The 21,259-nt window shown below is 38.2% G+C and overlaps 1 protein-coding gene across 11 annotated transcripts in view; it reads right to left on the reverse strand.

Annotated features, from left to right (window-relative positions):
* The window catches only part of rbfox3a (RNA binding fox-1 homolog 3a), a 509,587-nt gene that overhangs the window by 157,212 nt on the left and 331,116 nt on the right, over positions 1-21,259 (reverse strand). Inside the window, exon 1 of one of the 11 annotated variants that reach the window (XM_077501746.1) lies at positions 11,915-11,997. The exons of the other annotated variants lie outside the window; for them this stretch is intronic. The gene's annotated coding sequence lies outside the window, so the exon portion shown is untranslated. Of the gene's footprint in view, positions 1-11,914; positions 11,998-21,259 lie in introns of those variants that run through there. 11 annotated transcript variants of the gene reach the window in all.

Here is a 21,259-nt window from a genome sequence, read left to right on the forward strand (position 1 = left end):
GCCCATGCAGACCCCTTGGAGAGTTGGAGCAACCCTAGCACTGGTGACGAGTTGATAGGCAAGAAAGGTGACGTAATATTGAGAGATGAGTGCTCCAATAGTCTCCCAGGTTGGTATCAAGATGAGAAATTGAAAAATATGAAGGCTTTTCAACGACCCATCTATAAAAGCCAAAGGAAAAGCGTGACACGGCTTATATAATTCATAAGGAACATGACAGCCGGGGTTGAAAAGTGAATGGGGCATGGGCCAAATGAGAGTTGTGACAGCACACGAGGGATGGAGCTTAACTAAATATAAACACTAAATATACGGTATTTTCCTAAAATTATATGTGGACAATTTAGAGAGAGTCCATAAGCTCTTTAAAAATGTAAGTTAGTGTAATTTTTTTGATGATGCAACTTTGCCCGTACATACACAAGTGTGCGTGAAAGCTCAGAAACCAACATCTGGAATGTCAAACGAAGCTGTCAGATGTCTTACAAAATTTGGTCAAAAAGTTATCATACTTAGCATTATTTACATAATTCTGACAACACAATCAATGCTGCTGGAGTAGATGAGATTATGGTATTACCGTATTTTCCGCACTACAAGGCGCACCTAAAAGCCTTCAATTTTTTCAAAAGCTGACCACGCGCCTTATAATCCGGTGCGCCTTATATATGGATCAATATTGAGCCGCAAGAGGTCTCGCTGTCAAGACGCTATAGGTGACCCTGCAAGATCGGTGACGCGCATGCGCAGAAGATCCCGCCATCTTGGATAGCTAGCTAATACCAATACTTTACCTCAGAGAAAATAATAAAACAGCTGTTTATTCATTTTGGGAGTGAATGGAGTTGTCAGAAAGATGGTTTGTAATCTATTAATAAAGTTTGACTGACCTATATGACTGTTTTGTTGACATTCCCTTAGCACAGCACCATCTAATGGATGCATAACGTAACCCCAGCCTGTAGCGCCTTATATATGGAAAAAGTTTGAAAATATGTCATACATTGAAGGTGCGCCTTATAATGAGGTGCGCCTTGTAGTGCGGAAAATAAGGTAGTTTTTCTGTGTTTGTGATTTAGCAGTATGTCTTTAGTTCAGCACTGCTAGCAACCAACTAATGTTGCCCAGGAGACTTTTGAGTTGAATTTGGTGTCAAATGGGAAAGATTTAATCTGATGTGCATGGTGAAGAGCAATTGTCCCAACTGGCAGTTGTCTTTGGAGCAAAGGAAAATCATTTAAAAATCCTTAAAATTGCGTTGTGTGTGTGATGTGTGATTTTCATTGTTATGATTGTCCTTAGAGACAAGGGACAAATATCGGGGAGATTGTGACGGAGTGGTTGGTTAAGTGATGCTACAGCCACACGAGGTTTGAGTCTCAAATCTGAACTTTCTGTATTCAGGTTGTAAGATAATTGTTCCCCTAATTATTGGGAGAAAAAAATAACATGATCAGTGCCTTTACATGGTTGCCAGCCAATCGCAGGGCACGCAGAGAAGAACAACCATTATCATCCACACTCACAAGCACACCTAGGGACAATTCGGAGCACCCAATTAACCTGCCATGCATGTCTTTGGAATGTGTGAGGAGACCGGAGTACCCGGAGAAGACCCATGCAGGCACGGGGAGAACATGCAAACTCCACCCAGGAAGGCCAGAGCCTGGACTCGATCTTTTTTTCTGACTTCAATCTTTCATTTGGTAGTCTCTGTGTTTGCATACTCCGAACACAATTTTCTGTGGGCCTTGAAACATCAGTCAAAATGCTCTAAATCAGCTGACACTATGAGGTAGAGGTAAGATCATCAGCCCGAGCCCGAGCCAGACCCTAAAATGTCAATCATTACGTTCGGGTCGGGCCGGGCTTCTCTCTCGCTGACTTTTTTTAAAATAAATATATGTTTATAAAAATGTATACACTAAAACGATGTGTGGATACTAAACTAAGGAATACTTGTTGTAAATAAATAATTTGGATAAAACAGAGAAGGCGGCGCTGCAGTATTTCTCCGCGTAATTAAGCGAGTGCGCATCAAAATCTCTCTTTCACTCTCTTTGTCTGGCCTCTTATTCTGTGTTCCAGCGTTATTTCGTTGTGCAAATGTAGTTATGATCATAAAAATAAGTAGATTATTTTAACCTTAAAAAATCTTGCCAAAAATACTATGGGATAAATTGAAATTTCGGGTTTGCTTCGGGCTCGGGCCTGCAAATCAAGTTAATTGGTCGGGCTCGGGCTGGATTTTTTTAGGTTCGATCTTACCTCTGAGGTGATCTTAAAAGAAAAGTTCAAGAGCATTATTTAAGTCTGACATAAGCTAGTACAATTGTAGTAATGTATTTTTTTTTCTTCCCGATGTACCAGAATGAGTGTAATGAAAATTATATATGTGAGTATGTGGATTTATTATTATCGTTTATTTCTATTAATTTTATGTATATACGCTATATGAGCAGGATCATATATTTTCTTTTATTGAAATATAACCTATTGTATTATAAATGAAATAAGTTAAAAGATAGAATGAATAAGGGGTAGGACTAGATAAGTTTTCAACTTCTTCCTACTCCCTTTTGAACATGCAGATTGTTATTGACTGATTTTATGTTTCTTTTATGTTAAAATTTTCTTTTCTGCTGTCTCTCTGTTTGTGTGTTTATGCTGTATGTTCAATAAAATCAAATCAATCAATCAATCAATCAATCTTTTCTGAAAATGGCTGGCAGTCCAAGAGTTTAAAAATAAAGTTTTGGTAGTGACTTAGCTATGGAAAAAGGTTTTGGAGCATCTGAATATGTAGAAACGAGAGAGAATGTGAAAAGCCATTGTTGGATGGCCATCAAAAATATGCCACTCTCTCTCTGGCTACTCACTTTTTTCACCTTCACCACTTCCCAGAAAGCTTTTTGTGCACATCCAACGGAAATCCACTAAAAAGGCTATTAACGAATGTTACTCCAAACAGCCCGAACCCACACACAAGAGACACATGCATTCACTGACAGCTTACTGGAACACCACATACGTTTTAAAGTGGCAAAACATGTTTGCGCACATGCATTTATTGAGGTTAGGTGTCATTGTCTCGTGTCTAAGCAGTACCACAAATGACTTGGAAGTGTTCAAGTGTTGCTATGAGAGAAGTGAATTGCCATATAAGGAGAATATTAATGTAAGAATGACAACACCTGGATAAAACAAATCAGCACAATTCAACAACAAACAAATTCAAGTTTTGCTGCAGTGTCTTAAAAGTAAATTATAGTTCACAACTAAATGGGGAGCCCAGAAGTTATTTTGGCATTGCTTGCCTTAACAGCTCAATTTTGGGCCTCTCATCCTCTTTCCTGCCGTGAATGTTTGGATCTAAGATAACAGACGCATTATTCTTTACTGTTGAAGGTTTAGTCAATATTGCGGGCATTTTACCACAAGCCCTTTGTTTATTTGTTGCTGTGGGGCATTTCATGATCATGATTTTGGATATTGAGGTTTATAGTGCTGAAGGGAAACATCTATTTGTTGTGTTGTGTTAGAAAATCTAAAATAATTCCCCAAGATATCCCACACATTGTAAACTTTAGTTTTTAAAATGGTTTATAAATAGTTATTATATTGACAATGCAACAGCACTGGATCACAAAGTATAATATCCATAAATGAAAGTAAAGGTACATACTGTATTACATAATGCACACGCACACTTCATATCCTTATATAATATAATATAATATAATATAATATAATATAATATAGTTCCTCCACCAGTATTGGAAGAGTGAGATGAATTTAGATTCAAATAAAAGGTGCAAACCTTCTGAAACGTCTATCATGTAATCCACATGTTTTCAATCTACAGCAAAAACCAAACACTTGGCTAGGCATTGGCAAAACCACAGTTTATGGATTCCATATGATAGCGAAATGGACGCTGTCTTTATGTTTTTTTTTTTAGTAAAAAATTATTGCACTTACAGGCAAATGGCATGGAAAATACTGGCCAATTATACCAAATTTCGGATATTATCAATATTAAAGTACTAAAATATAAAAACTATGAGTTTGAGTTTAGTTTAATGAAAGGACAGTGTGCAGTAACATTAAAAAGATGGCTGCACCAGATTTAGCACAATGCTAATATGCTAATATGAATAAATAAATATGAATTACTAATAACAAAAAGATGAAAAGTGTGCATGTACACAAATATGAATAAATAAGTAAATATGAATTATTAATAAAAAATGTGCATGTCATATTTTCTCATCTTTTGTGATGCTCTGAGCCAAGAATTTTAAACTGTAGTAAATTCATCTTTAAGGTGTGGAAATCAAGAAGACATAAATCCTCTCTGTTCAGCTTTTGCCTCTTCCTATTCCACACAGACCTAACAAAATAAGGATTTCACATGTGGTGTAGCCCGTAGGCAGTATCTTATTTTGAAATGACTTGGTCACAACCACCAAAAAGCCGAAAACGGGTACCGATACAGCCTACGGCTTTTTCAATTGTTCAGACTTCTGACAGCATATGCATAGTCACTCATATAATTTTGCATAATTACTTTAGCAAAATATTTAGTCAATATTATTAGATTTAAAAAAAAAAAAAAAAAAAAAAAAAGAAAAAAAAAAAAAAGTCTGTTTTAGTTAAATTAAAAAACAAACAAATTTCCTCTTCTTGAAGTGTGTTGTTAAAAATATATTGTCTTTAAGGATTAAAAATGATAACACAAGCTACAGTGCTGTCTGTACCTGGATGGACTGCCTGTTTACAAACTTTCTGGCAGGGACAGCGGGTGGTGCAGGAGACCGGACTTTTGGTGCAGCTCATCTTTTTTTCAGATTCACTTAGGCCCTCAGGATGTGTGGTCTTCAGGTGTTTGAAGAAATTGCTTGGGTTGCTGCTGTGTGTGAAACAGTTTCGGACACACTTGGCAACTTGCTGGAACTTTATCGATTGGTGTAAAATGGCACCACACTATGGTTTGCTTTATGCCATTTCCCCGGATCCGACATTCTATCATCCAGAGTAAAATCTTCTGTCCGCACTCGGTTTGACATCTTGTGTCATGTTCCCTTGGAACGTGATGTGGAAGAGCGCAATCCACTGCCAAAACAACTTTTAGGGAATATAGACATCAACAAGAACCTCCAGAGTGCATCAGTGGAGGCCATAAACGTGAACAAAAGTAGAGATTTTACTGCAAGAAGAACAGGATGTTATTTGGCAAAAAGTACCAAACAATGTTTTAAAAAGTTTTATGGATTTAGCAATCATTACCGTTACCAAAGTGGATAACACTTTGAAAAATTCTGAAGATTCAAGCTGATCTGTAAAACTCAGTGGACGGAATTTCTTGGCTTCGTCTGCAACAAGTTGACACATCTCCATTGAAAACGTGCCAGCAGCAAAATAACTTAGAAGTCTACAGAGACACGAGACTATTTTTATGCCCAGTGCAATAGTGTGGTTGAAATCTTCTGATAGACTACACTGGGTTTTGGTATATTTGCAAAAGCACACAGCTTGGCACAGTTAAAAACAGACATTTTGTCTACAGAACGAAGAACCCGTCTTCCTGTGCCTTGATCCATTCACCAAAATTGCATTACACTACCTGTGCCAATAGTTAGACCTGGTTCTAGCTGGGGTAATGTTCAGTATAGTTGATTTCAATGTCACACCCTCTGTAAACCAAAATGCCCACCATGGCGCAGAGTGGTCTGCCAAATTCTCAAACAGACACGAACATCAGAATGCACCAGTCTTTACAGTCAAGCTCAGCTGCGCTATCTACAAACCTAATGACCCAAAGCACAAAAAACGACATGCAAAACAAACGAGTTCACCAAGGGAAAAAAATGGGCTGATTTAGACTGAACAATTTAATCTACGGATTTAAATATCAGAAATCATGTATTTTACTTGCTAAAGTGGAGATTTGGTAATTGGTTTGGTAAGTCAGGGGCTAAAGCTTAAACAAAAAATAATTCCAAGCAAAATATTCACAACAATGTACTAAGCCTTTGTCACTCTAATAGGTTTAAAGTTGATATTTTCCATTAATTTTTCCTCACCTATCTACCTAAGGCAGGGGTGTCCAAACTTTTTCATTTGAAGGCCACATACAGAAAATCCGAAGGACGCAAGGGCCACATAATGTTATGAAGAGAAATTGTGTTTAGTCCTAAAAATTGTACAAATAATTTATTTGTGCTTTTGTATATTTAGAAAAATGCTACAGTATATAAACCAATTTATTTGTAATATGGCAGTAGGGTTATTATTATAGTTATATAGAATTTTTCATATTAGTTTTTATTTTGTTTTGAGTTTTTTTTTTTTTTAATTTAGTTAGTTTTAATTGGTTTTCAGGGTGGTTCTGTTAGTTTTAGTTCTTTAATAAATGCTTAGTTTTAGGTTAGTTTCAGTGTTAGTTTTAGGTTGTTGTTTTTTTTAATGTGTATTACTTGTGCGCAATATTTAAAAAAACACGATGGGCGTGGCGTCATTATTTCGGTCTATATCAAAAATAAATCTACTAAAAATCACATTTAAAATCATTCCCAAAGGCTCGTGCATTAAATTAATTACCAAAGACTAAAACAAAGGACACTTTTGCTGTAATAATAGTTGGTTTAATTTTAGTTAGTTTTGTAAACACAAAATGTAGTTTCAGTTAGTTTTCTTTTTTTAAAAAAAAGCATCTTTGTTTTTATTTTATTTCGTTAACAAAATTGTTTTTTGAATTCTAATTTCTTCGTTAGTTTTAGTTAACTAAAATAACCTTTAATAGCACCTGTGTTTTTCGACCCTATCCCTTCTTACTTTGACCATCTCCAAACATTTTTGTTTTTATTTTATTTGAACTGACTCAAATGCCATTTTTAGCATTTGTGGCCACTAAAAAATGGACGGCGGGCCGCAAATGGCCCCTGGGCCGTAGTTTGGACACTGATTACCTAAGGTAACTAAAAACCTGAACTGTTGATCTCTCTGTTGATCTCTGTCTACAGAGAGAGAGAAAAAAAAAGAAAGAACTGAATTGGCCTCTGCGTTCCAATACTTTTGGAGACTAGTGCACATGGTGCACACACATCAAGCTGATGCAGACTGGAAGCAAAGTAAGAAATATGAAAGCTGCAGATGACAACAACAACAACAACAACAACAAGCAATTCCCCGGTTGACCTAGTAGACTCGGCGAGGTTGGAATGATTGAGAAGGGGTGGTCTACAGAGTGGAGGAGGAAGGGAAAAAAGAGTGTTTAAAAAAGAAAAAGGATACAGGGCATGTGGAGTTATATGGAGAAAAAAAAAAAAAGGTAATTTATGTGAGCAACGGTGCAGTTACTGTATTGGACAGGTGAGTGTGCGTGTTCCAGTGTGTGTGTTACTGAACAGTATTATTTCTAACTTTTTCTTGCCCTGGCACAGTTTCCTGCTCTGCCGATGAATCCTTTAAAACTGCCCAATATCCTTTAACATTAAAGTCAACGGGCTGTTATTCCATTTACCGCGCTGCCCCTTACATGCGCTTGTGTGTTTGGGAGCAAAACAAGTGCTTAATGAGCTTTTCCTGGTTATTCAATGTGTGTGGAAATAGAAAATGCACCCCTCGGACCCAAATGTGTCTCAAATGGGTCATTGCCATTTGCCGTGAAAAAGCCCCTAATAACAAAAGAAAACTACTTTAGCCTTCAGACCTCAAAACGCTTAAGGAAAAAAAGTCTTGGGGGCTTATTTATTATAGGGTTGCCCATGAAAAAATAGGCGGAAACTTGGTTGCTCACGCAAACAGACGCTGATTCACCACCCAGGATTGCCAAACGGGCAAAACCATGCCCATGTAAAAAAAAAAAAAAAAAAATCTAAAGTATGGATTTTCCAAACAATTACTCAAGTGTTTTTTCACTTTCAACAATGTAAGATTCAAAATATAGAGACCGCTAGCGAGAGAGAAATAAACAACGAAAGCAAGCTAAGGTCATGCTGCTATGGACGATAAAGTTGTCCTTAAGGGACAGCATCACTCAACGTCAAACATCAAATAATTTTCATGAGATTCATGATTAGATCAATGGTGAGTCACTTCAGTTGTAAGTCTCCTACAGAGTCCAATCAAGTATGACCTGATTATCATGTGGCCAAAGACCTCAGGATAGTACATAAAATGGTTATGACCCAGCCTAATGAATTCAAGGGATTGCATTGCATCTAATATATGACACAAATAAGAATTGTAGACTTTCTCAAATCATTGTTTTATTTTCTTCAACTTACCTTCACACTTATTTATGTTTACAGTTCCATATATTTCCCAACAGGGAGTTGCCCTGAACACACAGTGTATTTTCTGCTTTATGGCGCCAATCGGAAAAATCGGTGTGTTACAACAATAAAAGGCAACTTCTAGGTAAAGCCTTCTTCAGTTCTGGAAATAGTGACAAAGAACAAAAATTCAACCCAAACCCCATGCATCTTAATTACATTTATTTAAAAACTGAATTATTTACAACATTTTAAAAAATCTTTATTTTCCTCTGGCCCTCAGGGTAAGCTTGAGTTTGATAAGTCGAGGTCCAAAAATGCAAATGGAAGAGAACAAAAATGAGATACAAAGCCCGCAGGAGCGTTACCTATTAAGAATTATACATTCACAAAATGCAGCAAAAGATGTCCTTGGAGGAAGTTCACATTCTTCATTTGCTCCTGTGGTGATGATGCATGAAGTAATAAATGCTGGAACAAAGTGTGACCTGACCTCTACCCTCGTCGTTTCCACCTTTGTTAATGTGGGGGAAATCTGTCTTTTCTGTAAGTTCATTCCAAGACAGATATCAAGTAAAGTGCACATAAAGTACGTCCAATGTCCAGCACAATTTGGTCTGTGACACTGGTTGACTGCCGAGATAAACCAAATCTTCCACAGAGATCAATTGAAATGGCCCATGTTGTTTGGTAGGCTGAGAGTGTCATTGACATTCTGGAATTTTAAGTGTCATGCACACTCTAATTTTCAACATAGATCAAGTTAAATCACAGCCTTGTCCCGGCACTGTGTATGTACATACAATGCACTCATACATAACAAATAGATATCAAATGGCAGAGCCATTGCTAATGTTTGACATTTCCTATCTGGGACCAGTCCCCTTTTGCCCATGATTTTGTCCATCCTTCACCCTAAGGGATAAGTAAGATAGGTCCAGTAGCCTACCCTGCACTATCCTCAATAGGATAAGCCTTATTGACGTGTGTCAGAAAAGCTAAAACAATTTCAAAACCAAACTATGGGGTATATTCACTAAGAATGCGCTGCGTCCGATAATAGCGTGAAATATTGCACCACAACTGCACCCGCAGTCTGCGCCCAGTTACCCACCTATTCACTAAGGATATTGCTCTAATCATATACCGGTGCAAACACGCCCACAAAACTGACAGCTTGTAGCAAATTTGCACCTGATTTACCACACATGGCAATGGATTTGCACCAAGAACATGGTTGTTATAGTAACAGTTGCGAGAAAGATGACATTATCAGAAACCGGGGTTGGACCGAGAGTAAACGTTTATAGCGCCATTGAGCTGTGCAGAGCAGAGAGGACGACAACGACATCATTCATTCATAAAGTACAAATTACTGATGCGATCGTTTTTTAAAAATAGATTTTCAGAGGTTGCCGTGGGCGTACAGTATGCATCTGGCACGTAAAAATGATCGTAAAATGCTTCCCCGCCATTGCCGATCAGCCCGGGTTACGTTATGTCTCTTTCTCTCCTCTCTGCGTGATCAGCCGCGCATGTTGTGCCGCAAATGGCATGCACTGCTGTCATGATCCCGGGATCGAGGTTGCGGCAGGTTAATACATGCTTTCCATAAAGGTTATTTGAGTCACGCAAACGCCATGTGGCTATTTACGCTGGAGTTACTGAATTAGACGCTGCATATCAATGAGTCTCATTTGCATTGGGGTGGGCATATTTTGCGTCAAATGTATGCAAATTAACTAATTTACATATGCGCAAATAAACCCGGCGCACCGTGGCGCTCTCTGGTTGGCAGCGCGCTTCGTGACGGATTTCCCCATCTGCGCATGTTGAGTCAATTAGGCGCTCCCGGCTTGCTCCATTTTTACCGGTTAGCGCCGTTTAAAGGCGACATAAACCTCTAGTGAATAGGCCCCTATGAGTTTTCCCCTACAGTGTGTGCCTGATGAGAACATCTGCAAAAAGATCCTGGTGTTTGCCTTGTTCAGTCTTTGAAAAGAGGTAATAGTTATGGCAGGACAACTGATGCCTGCTTCATCATGGTAATGCCCTGTGGGTCCGACAGCCTGTGGCCAAGACAAATATTACCACGCCAGAGTAAGCTTCTTACTGACCCGACCTGCCTGTGCTTTATTTTTTTCATCAGGTTATCAGGGGGGACGTGTTTTGAAGACTTAGACGACAACAAGGTAGACGTGATGACAAATTTGTGAAGGATACTGGAAGAACCCTTCCAGGAGCACATGAAGATGTGGCAGAGAAGTTGGGAAAGCGCATTAGACTCCATGGAGACACTGTTGAAGGGTGAGGGTCGTTCCATTCCAAATGCCCCATTGGGTACCAAGCAGATTTGAACTTTAATGTTACTTGGTATGGTAACGGCACAACACTCAGGAGTTCCTAAGTTCCCGACTTTTCAGGGACTACTGTGTCAGTCTTAAAAAACAGGCAGTGTTGGAAAGATGTGGAATTCTTGTTGAATTCCCTTTCCAACAATATATTCCAAAATATGCATTTCAAATCCAAACTGCCAATTAGATTCCCGGGTCATTCCAAGTCAAATCACCCAGTAAATTTGACTAAGCAGATTTTGATTTGAATGAAACTTGGTGGATTTGTTGATAGTGATGTCTGGGAGAGTTAAGGCTCACCAAATTTAGACATTTTAGCAAAAAGGGCTGCCTTCCGTGGAACCCTTATATCTGAGGAACCAGAGGGTCTTTACAAAACAGGTAGTGACAGAAAGATGTGGACTCCTTGTTGAATTCCCTTTTCAACAATATCTGTTTTGTGAAGATTGACCCATTAGTTAATGAGACGGTTCAACGGAATTTGGCCACGCCCCTTAACTCCCAGACCCCTGCTTCGATTGACCTAAAATTTGAGATTTAATGTTGTACTATCACAATTAACAAGTACACTGTTTCATTATAATCAAAATCTGCTTGGTTAAACCCATTGGGCAATTTGGCCTGGAATGACCTGGAATGTAATTGGTAGTTTGTATTTGAAATACATCTTTTGGAACCCCAGTCCTGGATTCTTTCTGCCACACCTTGTAAAATATGTATGGATGCACAAAGCCTTTTTAACTGAATACGGTTCTCTTTAGAGACTCCAACATACACAATACAGATTGTCATAACATTGAACTACACAGTCACAGGTGAGGGAAATGATTAATTCCTCATGATTTTTGCCACCACAGAAAGGTATCAGTGATTGAAAAGGAGAAATATAGCATATTGTTACATTTATTTATCTTGGCACACATGGCCTCTATTCTGGCAGCTTCAGTAATGTAGGGTATGGCTAGACACAACAATATATTGACAACAATAAAATTAGTCTGGAGGAAAGAATCGGTAACAGGTTATGGTGAAGAAATGTCTTCAATCCTTGTACTTTTACTGTACCTAGCAGTTTTGACTCAAAATGTTTTTGGTTTTACTTCCGTCTGTAGTGCAGCCACAAGGCTTCTAGTGTTGTTTTATCCTGTCAGCAACCGGTTCACACTTCCAGCAGTTAAACGTTGATCTGGGTCAGAGATGTAGAACAGGTAACATTCAGCGCTGTCATTGCAGTGATCGTAAACTGCCGCCAGTGCGATAAGAGCATGTTGGCTCACTGACCTTTCCCCGGTGGCTCCTCTGTAAACACTTCTAATGATGGTTCTTGGTGATAACACCTGACTGTCTTGCTCTGTTTTTCTCCGGCGCGCTCTCCGTTTAGTCCCATCTCCCTTACCGTTTTGCTGCTGCGCCCTCGCTCACAGTCTGCAGTGTTAAAACCTTGGGTAATATCCCTCCCTCCCGCTGATATCCCTTTGTACTCAGAGGAGAAATCCTTGAAATCCCCTCTCGTGCTCACCATTTAATCTCCTTATCGGCGTGAAGATTACAGCACACAGTGAATAGAAGAATGCGCACCAAAGTGCTGAGCACCTGGTGGAAACGGCTGTATGTGATGTGGCGGGACTGAGGATTACAAGCGCTGGGGTGAAAGATTGCTACAGACACCACATGTGGTCAAACTCAGTTCTTCAAAATTCGATGGAGTAGGGCGGGCATGTAAGGATGACTGACAATCATTATTTAGCAATTAGCCTGTACAGTGTTTCCTAATTATCAAGGTCAGAAAAGATGCGCTTTCCAATATCGAAATCACATGGATCTTTGAATTAGATTCTACAAACAATTAAACATTAACTACCTCATTTAAAAATTTGGCACTCAAGCAAAATCTCTAACTCCAAAAGCACAAGCAAACTGTAACTAAATAAAATAACTCCAGCCTACTGATTCTCGTTAATAAGTCAAATCATGTCAACAAGCTCTGGGGTGAGACGTGAAAGACGTACTGACAGTCAGTCCTGCAACTCAAAACACTTGCTCTGAATGCACAAAAGTTATGGGGAAGCAGATTTATTGATTTGCTTACTTCCAGCCTGGGGAACCTCACTGTGTTCCCTTTCCGACAGTCCGTGTTATAGGTATGGTGTTGAAATATTTACGAATGGACTTTGTTGTATTTCTGCTTCCCTCTCTACTGTTCTCTTTCTCTCTTTGTGGTCATTGTACAGTAGCTCGTTTTGGCAATAAAATAAAGACAATTCCGACGCCCCCTGACTGCTGTGATTCGTTGCATTCCCAAAACCAACATGGTTTGAAGGCAGTGCATTCAATTAATGGAAACCAGACATGATGCATACATTGCATGTAAACACAATCTGACCATATTGGACTTTTTAAAAGTGCATAATTGCTTGAGATTAATCATACAACTGCACAATGAATGTAAACATGTTTATTAGCAGTTTGAGTAGTTCTTTTCTCCCACCTGCGTTTCATTCCTTCTGATTGGATTGTGTGAATTTTCATCACTGTGTTGTTTTCATTATAGTCATTGACGAAATTGCCAGTCAATTTTAGTTATAACCTCAATGAATGGCTTCAATGTTAGGTTTCGTTTAATTATTGTCTCAAATTTTTTTTGTGACGAAAAAATACGCCGGAAATTTTTATTGGCGTAACGTTACATTAGCCAACTACAATATTATTTTTTCAGAATAAAACTGCCTCGTTTCCAATGAACACATACATACTATGCTACTGTATTTTAACGATGTTGATCATTATGTTGATGCTTGGAAAGCTACATTCATATCTATCTATCTACCTACGTATCTATATACATATATATACATATAATAGTGTAAAAAATGGGAACCACTGTTTACAGTACTGCACAACATTTGGATTGAAGGAAACAAATGATGATGTGTTTGTTGTTTTACAATGTGACAATGCATGAGCTAATGTTATCAAACTAGTGCTGTCAAACGATTACATTTTTTAATCTGATTAATAACACTTTTAAATTTTGATTAATCACGATTAATCAGCTAAATTACTCACGTATTTGCGTAATATAAAACGAATACAAAATACCGTAATATTTTGACATTAATGCATTTTATTATCTGAATGTCATTTGCAAACATTGATTAAACGCAGGTACGCTATTGCATGCATGCGTGTATTGCTCAAAACGTGACAGCATCATAACAATTGGGTACAATTACTTTTGTACTTTTGTTTTATCTAAAGTCCCATCGGGGTGTTTTTGAAAGTGAAATTTACCACCGAGCACACTAACTGGAGTCACCCCGCTCATTTTGGAACAACAGGCGTAGGAAATGCCATGCATTGACCTAATCACTGACCTGTGCAGCCTTCAATGTAACCATCCGCGGTTACGTTCAAGGTTCAAATGCGGTCCAAAAAAATAGTGCGATTAATCTGCGTTAATATGTGATTAATTTAACTTTTTTTCTGTGATTAATTAATCTATTAACGCTTTAACTTTGACAGCCCTATATCAAACCAAACATTTTTTAACAGTAAAAGATTTTTGTCGCATTTACTAATTAATGTTATTTCTATAAACTATTTGCATTCAAACAAAAAATGACTAAATATAAAATGTCTGTATTACGTTCGTCCAAGTCTATTAAAAGTAAGAACAATAAACAACGTAATATTCTTGAATTTGCCTCTCCTTACCAAGTGAAAGTCAGCCTAAAAATAGTAAATATTTTAAGTGAATGTTAAGTCATGTATGTACAGTATAGTCAAACTTTAGTCATTCAAGACTGCTCACACATAACAATTTAGACAACAACCCAAACATGTAACAAATGAATGGAGTTAAAATGTCCTGTGAAGTGGAAAGTCATGAATGTATTCAGTGACTTTTGTCATCCCCATCTTTATTAAAAGTACAGAAAAATTAAATCTCTCAATTTTACTAGTCATTCCCACAATGTGGTCACAAGGTGTGGACAATGACGGAAAGTTAACGCCACCGCATGTTCGGGCTCCCTTACTGATCGGATGAGAAGCTGGTCACCCTGCCTAGAGAGACGTGCTAGGCCTCTTTGCTAAATCACATTGCGCCTGCTAATTCATCTATTTGCTAAATGAATTGCCTGGCAACATTTCAATTTTAGGTATGTAGATCAGCTTGCACATCTGTTTGCATGATCAAACAAGTTTGCACCCATTTTTGCACATGCACTCAATTAGTAAATCAGGGCCTACATCTCCCAACTGACGCACTGGGATCCCCCCTGGTGGCTAGGGAGAAGTATCTCAGGGCTCCTCTGCCTGGGATAATTATACAAATGCATTGGAAAAAACTGGTCAACATTGCAGACAGGCTGAATTTTTGCTCTTTGTGTTTGGCTCCCTAAAATCTCAGTTTGGCATTACAAAACTGCCTTATCAACCTGCCCCCTGTCTGTGAAAGGACAATTCACCCCAAGTATTATCGTCATTGCTGTAATGTATAACAGCATATTTACTACTTCCTAAAGAAATTAAATACGTATTTTCATAAAAAATAACGGCATGACAAATTTACCGGTATATGTAAAATTTTAATTTATATGTATACATACTCATATGTACCGTATTTTCCGCACTATAAGGCACACCTAAAAGCCTTCAATTTTTTCAAAAGCTGACCATGCGCCTTATAATCCGGTGCGCCTTATATATGGATCAATATTGAGCCACAAGAGGTCTCGCTGTCAAGACGCTATCAGTGACCCTGCACGATCGGTGACGCGCATGTGCAGAAGATCCCGCCATCTTGGATCGCTAACTAATACTAATACTTTACCGGAGAGAAAATAATACAACAGCTGTTTATTAATTTTGGGAGTGAATGGAGTTGTCAGAAAGCTGGTTTGTAATCTATTAATAAAGTTTGACTCACCTATCTGACTGTTTTGACATTCCCTTTAGCGCAGCACCATCTAATGGATGCATAACGTAACCCCAGGCTCTACTGTAGCGCCTTATATATGGAAACATATGTAAAATATGTCATTCATTGAAGGTGCGCCTTATGAGGTGCGCCTTATAGTGCGGAAAATACGGTAAACGTTGCATTACACACTGCACAAGAGAAATTTGTGTCTTTACTCCTTCTGCAGATAGTGATATAACCAATAACACACTTACTGTAAAATCCCAACAGTAATGCTAATTTATTGCCAGGAAAAACAAATAAAAAACATTATACAGATTAGACAAAGATTTTTCAAATTGTTTAGACATTTCCCAATAGATAGGCAGTATTAAGTGGTTGTTAAAAAATAAATGAATAGAAATACACTAGGGGGGTTATACATGGGTGTATGTTATTCACAGGATATTACAGTAATTTAAAATCAATCAAATATTTCAGAGAAAATGCTTATATATCTGTAAAACTTAGTCTTTCAATTTTCAAGAAATCAATATAGCAAGAAACAAGAAAACACTTTACTTGCTTTCGTGGTCCACAAAAAATGAAGTGGCAAGCCAAATCTATCCCAGAGCCTTGAGTGACACACCTGTGATCTCCAAGATGAGCTCTCATTTGGTCCATAATTGACTTCAATTACTGTGTCCACACCTGACCAAACAAACTGCTCCAAGTGGAAAGGAACATGAGTTGTATTAAAATGGACTATTGGTAAAGCACCTCAAGGGTTCCATTTCAAGCCAAAACTGGGTCAATTTCTTTGATTGTGAGCTTCCATTTGACCAATTGTCCTCATCTGAATCCTGAGCAACAAATAAGTGGACAGCTCAACTTGATGAGATGTGTGTGATCTGCATGCAACTCCGGCTAGCAGATAGTGTTAAAATAAGAGTGTCACCTAGTTTTTCGTGAAAACAAACTATCCACACCTAACCGCTTCAGTGCATTTTTAAGCACATTCCTAAGCATGCAATAACTCCGACAAGTATCAAGGACCGGGACAAATTTTCACGGAATTCTTCTGTGAGCACAATTTTAGTCTCAAAGTTCTCCCACTAGCTGGCAGTGCGTCCCCGTCTCTTTGATGGAGACGCTTCGCCTACGTTATTGTACGTGGAGCAGTATCTGGCCTTGTAAAAGCAAACGCCTGGACAAGCAGCAGCACCAAAAATTTTAGGAGCGCATCCATATTGTTTCCGAATGTCGCATATGTGACGTAAGAACATATTTATTCACAGGCAGTGACGTTTAGAAATGCAAAATCCCGGTTATTGACATTCACATGGTGACGCTTAAATGCAGTAATCGCAGATCTTCACTTTGGTCAGCGCTTTCTAAAAGAATCATTTTTAATGCGGCAAATCTGCACTGTCGGGTAGATGATAGGCCAAATTGCAGAAAAATATGTTTATGCGAGATAACCTGCTATGAGTGGACAAGGCCTAAAATACAATTATTAATGTGAAAGAAAAGCACTTAATTGTTCCAAAAGCATAGCAGTCATACGAGTAAAATACTGTATTATCTGGTAGCAAGACTACAACAACTGAGACCAAGACATTATCAAGACGAGAGTATCGATGTCATTGCCTGGGCCGCATGCACCAGAGTTCATGACATGTTATGCGTCTGTACTGATGTAACAAGTGTCTGTTTACAAAACGTGATGTTTGTGATGTCAACCTTTAATCCTTTCGGAGAAGTCTGGACCTATGTGATGCTGTTCTTTGGTCCTTAACGATTCACTGTCTGTAGGTGCAGTCTGAGAAACGTGTTCGTTGCTGGATTATTAAAGACTGTCCTGTGTGTGCAGTGTCTGAGTTTCTGCCTCTCGATGTGAATAAATAGAGAAAATCTTATTTGTGTCTGCGTCTGGGATCCTACCTCTCAGTACACAACAATCGAGATTCAGAAAAGACTTGTGATGGTTGAGATTGATCAAAGAAAAATCACACACAAAAACACTGAACATAGTGACCAATATCTTTCTTTTTCATACATTTGCAACAAGAGTAAATTTTAAAGGAAACGTCAGGAATAATGTTAATATTAAATTAAGTGAATATAAAAAATGAACACTGTGTGCAGGGGACACCGTGAAGGCAGTGCAGCACCTGGTTTCTGAGTTTCTCACTGATCACAATAGCATTGGCCCGGTCTTGAATGAGCAAAAATCCAGAGTTTGCCTTGTCCGAGACAAGATCAAGTAAAAATGCCTACAATGCTGAGACGAGACCCTAAAAAGTGGTCTCAAGAAGTACGACACTAACATCTGGTACTTGTACATTTTTGCCAAGGTGTCAGAATTGCTGTCTCCTTGCAATGGACTCCTTAATAAAGTCTAAAAACTCTTCATAACAGCTGTGACGGTAAACTCCCTGATCAGTGGCAATGCTATCGACTTTTACTGGGCAACTTTTGGTCTGATATGAAAGATTCTATCTGAACACACAATGTATCATTCTGCAGTTTGGACGTCATTAGAGAGACAAATTCTAAATATGAACACTCCATTTTAGGACTCAATGCCGTCCACTCTCTTAGTCTAAAACTAAGCTCAAGTCAAGTGTGCGTAATTGGGATCGAGTGGGGTTTCATCGGAAACAGCCTGAGATTCGGGAAGCCCTATCTCTGCCGTGAAGGTAGAACCACTGAAGGGGGTCAAGAATGGTACAAGGAGAAGACGAGTTGAAAGGAGGTAATCTCTATTCAAGAGCAGGCACTCATTTCACTGTCTAGGGCTCCAACAGGCCTCCCGCTCCCTCTGCTCCTCTAATCCATGCAGTCCCCTGCTCAGCACACTCAATTATTTATCAGCTCATAGGCACACTGAGAAGAGCAGAGGGGAGGGGAGAAGCATCTGCAGTTTTCTTCTATACTCATCATTGCTGCTCTTTTATTTTTCCTCTCCCTCCTCTTGAGCAGTGGCCATTCCTCCATGTCCAGCATGAATTATTAACACTAATGACCCCAAGGGTACAAACGAGGGGAAGGAAAACATCCCGGTCATCACCTTCTCCCTTTTTCCCTTTCCGTGTCCCCGGTAAGCACCAGGATCCCGACCTGCCCTCAAGGAGCTCCCTTCCTCACATAATCTTTTTTTTTTTTTTTTTTTTTCCCCCGTCTTGGCTTTTTCAGGTTCCTGTCTCCACATCCACTCTTGATGTACCTGTTCATTAGTTCCGGCTACTTGCTGTGTTTCTTTTCTTCCGGCCCCTATTATCGCCCTTACATCCTTCGGACTAGAGGTCTTTGTTCCTTTTGGGAGTCTCTGAAAGGATGGATGGAAGTACTTTCTCTCTGTTACTGTTGTCAGAGATATACCAAAGGCAAACTGGGCTATCTCAAGTGCATTTAGGTTTTGTTTTGTAGTGAACTGTTTGTGTAAGAAGAAGTGTGTATTTAGCTTTGCGTGTAATTGTTTGTATATATTTACACTAACCTGGCTCACCCACTTCTGTGCATTTACATTCTTCCACTGTATATCTACTGTATACGTATTGCTGTGTTTATTTGTAGTTTGTGTCTGAGAGAGAAGGCGCGGGAGGGGGAGAGAGAGTCAATAAGGAGTAGTGATGAAGAGGAATTGCTAATGTCAACTGCACTTGCTTGCTGCCTCAGTATCAAAGGGCCCTGCATGCTTCATATCTGCAGACAGCCACCAGCACCAGACTCCCCATCATTAACTGCAGTACGGCACACTGGGCCCAGGGAGATAGAGTGGAGGAAGCATAGAGGGGGAAAAAAAGGAGGACAGGAAGATAAAGGAAAACTGAAAGAAACACAAAGCAGAAGAGGGATACATGATGTTGCGATTTGACGACGATAGTAACATATTTTCAATGAGCATTCCGGATTTTGAAAGAAATCTTTGGTTTATTGTAATATTTATGTGTCTGAAGAAAGGAGATTTTGCAGAAACAATGCCAGTTAGTTGTACAAAGCAGGGTTACAATAGTTTTGGATTTTCATTGTAGTTTATATAAAAAATAAAAAATAAATTGATTTGTGTTTTTTTATTTTTTTTTATTTGTTTTTAGAGAAAGTTTGTTAGTTATTAGTTTTTTTTTTGTTTTTTTTTTGTTTTTAAGGGATGGGCGAGTACCGATACCAGGTATCTGTATCGAGCCGATACCAGCCTTTTTTCAAGTACTCGGGTACTCGTGACGCAGACGAGTACAAGTGACCGATGGCAGAGGGGGAAGACGTTAAGTGAGTCCTCCTTGCCTGTAACTGGCGCTAGCTTGCAGCAGTTTTTCACCAAAACTTCACCGGTTTGGAAATACTTCAAAATTGTGAATCTTAAACTAAAAGAGCATTTTTGTGTTTTATTTTGAGGGTTAAGACTATTGAAGAGTGACTGTGCTGTTTTTTTTTGTCAAAATTAAATGAAATATATTTGTTTAAAAATATCTTTTAGTGATTTTTATTATTTGTCAAAATGTAAAATGTACTACTGGTATCGGCAGTTGGTATCGGTATCGGTGAGTACTGATGGTCTGAATATTGGTAGCGGTCAGAAAAAAAGTGGTATCGAACATCCCTAGTTTTTTTAATGCTTCGCTATTCAGTTTTTTTTTATTTTAGCATTATTTTTTTTTTGTTTTCTTTTTAATATATGGAGTATTTGTCCATTGCAAGGTAAAAAAAAAATAATAATAATTCTCAAATGACTGACCTTCCTTCTTCTGTAGGACCAAAACAATTATACCAAAATAAATATGTAAAATGAAGTTTCAGTTAGTTTTCTTTTTTTTAAGTGATTTTCATTTATTAATTATTATTATTATTATTATTATTATTATGTTTCAATTCATATAATAAATTCATTAAAAAATAAAGATTTTTTTAAAAACACATGAAATTTATTAACTTTGGCATCATAAATGTAAATATATTTATTTAGTTATTGCTGCCTGTGTAATTCTTAAGTGATACTTTGTTTCACAGAACACATCAATTAAGCTGCATGTGCAGATATCAAATTGGCCGGTAATTAGCTACTGTGATCATGAACACTCGGACGTCACATCATGTAATGTATAATAGTATAAATACTTGTACGACAAAAATATTAAAGATTACATACTATTTACAGCAGATAATAAGAAATAATGGTAACTTATAAATTCACTGTCACTGTTCACCATTGGCAATTATTTCCAACTGCTTAATCCTGCTTTCTCCCAGTTTTGTATTGACTCAAACTGTTTCAAATGTTTACTTGATTGACCTTTTTGTTTTTACCTCTCATTCTGTCTTCTCAAATAATACAATTTTAAAGAAATTATAATGGTAGCCACAGATGTGCTGGCGTGGAAAATTAACACAATTTGCTGCAAAACAGATGTTCTTTTATCATCACTTTGCTAAATGCGGCATAGCAGCAAGGAGGAGGGTGGTTTTGCGCATCAACCACGCTTCAGTTTGATTCGAACTTTACAAACTTGGAGTCCATAATTTTGAAAATAAATAGTGTTTACCTTCATTCGGAGTTGCATTTGACAGCTTTTAGGGGCTAAAACGCAAAGCAAAAAAAGCAACCAATAGCTAAGGACTACACTGAATCACAATGCAAAGCTAGCGTTGGATCAATAAGCCAAAGCCTCGAGGTTTGCTTCAGCAGTCAAACGACTGGAAACGCAAACACTTGACTTGCAAGG

This window comes from Festucalex cinctus, chromosome 17 (assembly GCF_051991245.1).
Source record: "Festucalex cinctus isolate MCC-2025b chromosome 17, RoL_Fcin_1.0, whole genome shotgun sequence".
NCBI lineage: Eukaryota > Metazoa > Chordata > Actinopteri > Syngnathiformes > Syngnathidae > Festucalex > Festucalex cinctus.